The sequence below is a fragment of the Rhinolophus sinicus genome, chromosome X (genome assembly GCF_036562045.2).
Source record: "Rhinolophus sinicus isolate RSC01 chromosome X, ASM3656204v1, whole genome shotgun sequence".
Lineage (NCBI taxonomy): Eukaryota > Metazoa > Chordata > Mammalia > Chiroptera > Rhinolophidae > Rhinolophus > Rhinolophus sinicus.
The window spans coordinates 105,640,193-105,647,372 of NC_133768.1; the positions used below are offsets into that span (position 1 = coordinate 105,640,193).

General features: G+C 37.9%; 1 non-coding gene across 1 annotated transcript; it reads left to right on the forward strand.

Annotated features, from left to right (window-relative positions):
- Positions 1–99: 99 nt before the first annotated feature.
- On the forward strand, positions 100–173 carry TRNAI-UAU (transfer RNA isoleucine (anticodon UAU)). Its single transcript has one exon. It is a non-coding gene; the product is annotated as a tRNA-Ile (tRNA).
- The last annotated feature ends 7,007 nt before the right edge of the window (positions 174–7,180 follow it).

The following is a 7,180-nucleotide window of genomic DNA, read 5'->3' on the forward strand; positions in this document are numbered from 1 at the left end:
ACTTGGGTAAATATGAGAAAATGTAACACCTCTGTGCAATTTGTCCAGTCATTAAGGTTATTGGGAAGATTAAATAAATATATGTAAAAAATTTGGGGTGGCCAGTTAGCCCAGTTGGTTAGAGCATGGTGCTTATAACACCAAGGTTGCTGGTTCGATCCCCGCATAGGCCACTGCGAGCTGCGCCCCCCCCCCCGTTAAAAAAAATTTATAAAAGTGGCACATAGTAAATACTTAACAAATATTAGTTAGCATTATTATTAAATGCAGGCAAACTGCATAATGAGAAAATCCATAGTCCAAAGAGGTTTCACCATTGAAGAATGAATGAAAACAAAACTGAAGATGCAATTTAAAAAGTCAAAAATACAAACAAAAGGAACTGTGAGAAATGAAGTATTAAATTTAGTGACATAAATTGTTGGATTGAAAATATAAGTTAAAATTAATCCAAGCACATTGAAAAGATCATTGAAATGGATAATTCAGCAAAATCTAATTATGAATCAGAGATAACACAAATATGCTGTCAGAAATTTAAAAAGAAATAAAATTGTTCATAGTAATAGTGATTTTTTTTGTCATCAGTTATCACAGTCTTGTCATTTACCTCTGGATATATATATATATCCAGAAGTGGCATTGCTAGATCATATGTTAGTTCTAATTTGAGTAATTACCATATTGTTTTCCATAGTGGTTGCACCAATGTACTTTCCCACCATCAGTGCAGAAGTGTTGCCTTTTCTCTACATCCTTGCCAACACATGTTATCTCTTCTTTTCCTGATGATAGCCATTCTAAGGGATGTAAAGTGATGTCTCACGGTGGTTTTGATTTGCATTTCCTAATGATTAGTGATGTGCAACTTTTCATGTTGGTCATTCTTTTACCATGCTAAAGGTCCAGCTGCTCACCTGCAGGAAAGCCAAAACTTGAGAGACGAGGTTGATGGAAAGAAAAGCAGGTTTATTCAGAATGCCTCTGGAAGGATGGTGGACTCCTGTCCAAAGGCCATTGTCCCCCCTACCCCACGCTGCCCTTTTATCCCAGCCTGGCCAAAAGGCTTTATAGGCAGCAAAGAGAGGCAAAACAAAGGAAAGGAGAAGTTGGTCAGGCAGTTCCTGAAAAAGGCACTTCCCAGAGGCTGGTTTGTTTCAGGGATAGGAGTGGATCTTAAGCAGATGTAAAAACTTCTTTCAAGTCAGTGTCCTGGAGGTTTCCTTGAGGAAACAGGGCCATTGAGCCTGGTATGCATACAGTCTGCAGTAAACAGAACCATTGAGACTGGTCTGGAGCAAACAGAACCACTGAAACTGGTATGAAGAGTCATTAAGGTTTGGCGGGAGGGGAGGGAAGAAAAGAAAAGAAAACCTTTCAAAAAGTCCCAAGCTAAATAAAGTACACTGTTAAATCAAATTATACTAGGGGTTTAAATCTCAAAATAGAAGATATAGTGTCACCCTTACAATTGTATGTCTTCTTTGGAGAAATATCTATTCAGTTTCTCTGCCCATTTTTTAAATCAGATTTTTTTGTTCTTTGTTATTGAGTTTGATGAGTCTTTACCTATTTTGGATATAACCCCTTATCAGATATATGGTGTGCAAACATTTTCTCCTATTCTGTAGGTTGCCTTTTCATTTTTTTTTTAAATTAAATTTATTGGGGTGACAATTGTTAGTAAAATTACATAGATTTCAGGTGTACAATTCTGTATTACATCATCTATAAATCCCATTGTGTGTTCATCACCCAGAGTCAGTTCTTCCATCACCATATATTCGATCCCCCTTACCCTCACCTCCCCCCCACCCCCCTTACCCTCTGACCTTTTCATTTTGTTGATTGTTTCTTTTGCTATGCAGAAGCTTTTTAGTTTGATGCAGTCTCACTTGTTTTGCTTTTTTTTCCCTTTTGTTGCTTGTTTTTGGTATCGTACCCAAAAGGCTATTGCCAAGACCAATGTCAATGAGATTTTCCCCTGTGTTTTCTTCTAGGAGTTTTATAGTTTGGGGTCGTATGTTTAAGTCTTTAACCCATTTTCAGTTAATTTTTATGAGTGATGTAATATAAGGATCCAATTTCATTTTTCTGCATGTGGATATTCAGTTTTCCCAGCACCATTTATTGAAGAGATTATCTTCTTTCCATTGAGTATTCTTGGATCTCTGTCAAATATTAGTTGACCATACATGTGGGGGTTTATTTGTGGCCTTTCTATTCTATTCTGGTCTATTGGTCTATGTGTCTATTTGTATGACAGTACCATTCTCTTTTGATGAGTATAGCTTTGTCATATAGTTTGAGATCAGGAAGTGTGATTCCTCCAGGTTTCTTCCTTCTTCCTCAGGATTGCTTTGGCTATGCAGGGTGTTTTGTGGTTCCACACTAGGACTGCTTTTTCTATGTCTGTGAAAATATGGGAAGTTTCATAGGGATTGCATTGAATATATAGATGACTTTGGGTAGTCTGGAAATTTGAACAATATTAATTCTTCTGATTCACAAACACACAATATCTTTCTATATAGTTCATGTCTTTTTTAATTTCTTACGTCAGTCTTGTAGTTCTCATTGTACAGATATTTCACTTCCTTGGTTAAATTTACTCCTAAGTATTTTATTGTTTTGGATGCTATTTTGAGTGGCATTGTTTTCTTTATTTCTTTTTCAGATATTTTATTGTTAGTGTATAGAAACACAACTGATTTCTGTATGTTGATTTTATATCCTGCAATATGATGATAATAATTTTAGTTATAGTTATTCCTATGCTTATCTTTGCCTCAATGATTATACTTAGCCTGTTTTTGTTTGTTTAAGGTAAGCTACTTTAAGTCATTCTTAAATGACATGGCATGAGTATTAAGTATATTAAATATGAAAATTCTATTTGGTGGTTAGTGGGAGACATAGTCTTAGTAGATTGAACACATGTAAATTCATAGTGAGAAGGCATGATATACTTAAAAGACAAAGGGTAGCCAAGGTTTGATTTGTTTTTACTCTGAACTTCAAGAGGAATTTCTCATGTGTGTCTTTATGTATAAATTTTAAGTGACATAATGGATCATGTTGTCAGCAGAAGTTTTGCAAAATAATATTAGAGATGTTCTTTATATGTTCATTCCTTATACTAGCCTTTAATGAAAGCCAAGAACATGATGCTAAATTGTATTCTGTGAAGGTATATGAAGTCTTCAACACAGACAAAAACACCAAAAAATTTTCCCTGGTTGTCAAAGATTGTAAGATAGTGAGTTATGTTTATATGCATTAAATACAGTTCAGTTAAACACTGGGAGAAAAATGGAATGGGCTGTATATTGCAATGAAACACATTTGTTTGGAGTCTTCTTTCTGCCTATCTCACATTCCTTCTGAATATCTCACAGGGAACCAACCTATGGAAGCATTAGGCTGTTGGATGAGTATTCAGAGAACCCAATTCTGTCTTCATTCATCCATGATGAATCTTGCTTGATTACAAGTCATATGTCCACTTAAAGAATACAGAACAATTCCTAGGGTATTTACAAGTAACTCTTGTAAATAGTGTAAACTTGGTTGTCAGACTACCCCAATTCAAATCCCACTTTAATCATTTCTTAGTTGTGTGACTTTGTACAAGTTCCTTTTCTTTTTTTTAATTAAAGAGACTGCATTTTTTTTCTGTATTTTCTTTTAAAACATTGTTTCTTTCTTCTTTTTCTTCAGTTAGTCATTTTTTAAACTCTCAATTTCCTCATTTTAAAATAGGAAAATACTGGTCTCTATCTCCTAAGATGGTAGTGAGGATAAAATGACATAATTCATGAAAAGCACTTAGTACAGTACCTGGCACACAGTATGAGAGCAAAACAATGACAACCATTGCTGTTATTATTCCCTCCAGGAGACATCTCACCACAACCAAATAATTAGTCAGGTTATATGAGTCCTCAAGGCTTTCCTTTCTCTTCCAGTCCATGGTTCTTCACATAGAGGCTCAACTTGGAAAGGGAGGCCCATTTTAACTCTGCAGTTGGGCCTTCCCCGGTGTTAGCACAATGATGCTAATGGCATTTTCTACTCATGGAATGGCAATTTGTGGCAGTTCCTGTCTCCTTGATAGATTCCAACTGCTGGTTGGAGCATAGGTGGCTGTGGATACTATAACAACAAACCAATAAGATCTATTTTGATACAAAGGTTAGGGAGCAGTGTGACTTTTTATTTGGCAATATAATAACCTTTTTCATTTCTTTTGTTGCGTTAATGTACAACAGTTCCATATAGATATAATGGAGTAGGGAAGTAATTGTGTAAATAGCTCTAAATAAAATTTTAAAAAATATTTACAAAACGTTTACGGTACTATGTGCCTTTGAGAAAGCATAGATGTATAAGACATCCCCCTTAGGGAGCTGGTGATCTGGTTGGAGAGATGAGAGATATAATGATGCGTGGATATTTAGGTAACAAATACTGAAGTTCCAGTGTCATTCGGCAACGAGATAAATATTTCCAGCACAAAGGGCAAACTGGTATGGGCTCTTTAAAGAACTGTGTGGCTAGAAGAGAAGAAGAGAAGGGATGTTCAAGTATAGAGACTTATGGGAATAAAGATATCAGCAAAAAGGAAGTGCAAGAGGTTTGATCTCGGCTTTTCTTTAAGAAATACATGGGGGTGAGGCCTGTTAGCTCAGTTGGTTAGAGCGCGGTGCTCTTAACAACAAGGTTGCTGGTTCGATACCCACATGGGCCACTGTGAGCTGCACCCTCCACAACTAGATTGAAACAACTACTTGACTTGGAGCTGATGGGTCCTGGAAAAGCACACTTAAAATAAATAAAAGTTAAAAAAAAATACATGGATCTACGGGTGCGATTGTGAAGTATCTTTCATGTCGGGGGAAGGGGTACGAGCTTTGTTCCTATAATCAGGTGCCACTGAAGGCTTTACAGAAAAGGAGGAATAAGAGGAAAGAAAATTTGGAAAAAAATTTCTTTGAACCCAATTTATAGGACAGACGGGGAGAAGGAAAGGCAAGAATCAGGTCACCAGTGTGGAGGTTATTAAGGGAATCTGAGGCCAGTGGAAGAGAAGAGATTGCAATGGGAGAATCAACAAAATTTGCCGATTAGATGAGGGTGGCCAAGAAAAAAATATGAGACAAAATTCCTGATTTTTACAGCTGGGGAAATGTGGGAAAATTTCAAGTAACCAAGGGAATTTGAGCTGTTTTGTGTATCTCTTTTTTTTTTGGGGGGGGGCAGGGGGTTGTTGTTGTTGTTTTGGAAAAGATCAAAGTTGAGTTGTACTCATATTAGTGTGAAGGACTAATAGGAAGAACACAGAGCCCATGGATAATAGTATAACGGTGACCCTATACCTTCTATTTTGAGATTTAAACGTCTAATGTAATTCGATTTGACAGTATGTGTTGGCTTGGGACTTTTTGAGGTTTTTTTTTTTCTTTTCTTTGTCTTTCCTCCCTCCAAACCTTAAGGACTCTGTTTGCTGTGCACTTACTATGCATACCCACCAGTTTCAGTGGTTCTATTTACTTGTGAGTGCATGCTTGCCTGGGGGACTTGGGAGAGGTTTTTGCATCTGTATGGGATCTGCTCCTGACCCTGAGACAGACAGCCTCCGGGAAGTGCTTTTTTCTGGAGCTGCCTGGCCAACTTCTCCTTCCTTTGTTCTGCCCCTCCTTGCATGTCTATAAAACCTTCTGGCGATATTGAGAGAGGAAGGCAGTCTTTGTGACAGGGAGTCCACTGTCTTCCCTTAATGCTGGCATTTTGGAATAAACCTGCTTTTGTTTTCACCAACCTCGCCTCTCAAGTTTTGGCTTTTGTGTGGCGAGCAGTCAGACATTTTGCATGGTAACAGTGGGACTTGGAGTTTGGAAAGTTACCCTCAGCGTTGCTATTTGCAAGCATGAGAGTTATGAAACAAAGCAGAGGGAGAGATGAGTCTCTGAATTAAGATGGAACTTGGGCAGTATCCACAACTTAGAGGAATTAACAGGAGAGAACCACCTCAGGCATTGGAGGTTAGGGATGTTCTTGTCAAGTTGACCTTTTCTGCTTGATAGCCAGGAAGTCCAAAATTAATTCAGTGCCTAAATAGAATATTTGCCTTATCCCAAATAGCTGATGTATCCCTCTCATTCCTAATGATTTCAGATTTCTTTTTTTAGTTTTATCATCCTCTTTCTTTCACCTGTAACTCTATATTTCAACTTGACATAAATCTTTTCTGATGATAGGCAGGATAAAAATGACAGATGAAGAAAAATCAGTAAAATAAAACTATCTGAGGTGATAAAAGTGAACTGGTGTCTTAAGATGCTTAACCATAGAGCTGGGAGGACTACGGGTAGAGTTGGGCCCCTTGTTAACTCTCTAGTCCTGACTTCCTGTTGAACTTTGTGGTAACTTCCAGTGGAGGGATGCGAATAAAGGGGGAAGCCATGTTGATCTTGGGGCTTTTTCTATGTGGGGAGCTGGTTGGGACACCTACCGGCAAGTGTGCCTACACATACTCCTTGGTGGCTTTGTTTCTTTTTCTTTTCCCGAATAAACTGTTCTTTTGGTGGATTATCTGGGGAATTATTTGGTCAGTCGACAGAGGAGACAATTCAAAGAGAGTGAAATCTCTAACAGTTTCAGATGCTGTAGGCACACAGGGTAAGCACTGGAAGGCAGCCTTGCATTTTGCCAATTAGGAAACTATGTGACTTGAGATGAAAGTAAAATGTTGGAGAAGCTTATGGTTGGTGTGGGACTGTCAAAGGAGAAGGGTCAAATGTGTGGTAGGGAATCAAAAATATGTGAACCAAACATCATGCAAAACATCACATATGAAAGTATTTCGGGAGTTCTACCTTAAAAATCATGCTTTCATAACATTGAATACTTGCATATCGTTCTACACCCAGCAACCAGGTATCTCACCCGCTAGCTGCTTTTGTGACAAGCCCTGCTCTGAGAATAGATTTAGAACTGAGGATATAGGAGAACCAGCAACCTTTTCTACTTGCTGTTCACATTCTCAAGATGGGCCAAACAGAAAAGTTGGCTGTCATCCATCTGCAAGACCCAAACACACAGATGGAAGGCTCTCTAGAGGGAATCTCCAGGCTTCTTCCAAACCCTACTACCTGAAGTTTCACTGGAAACAAAGAAA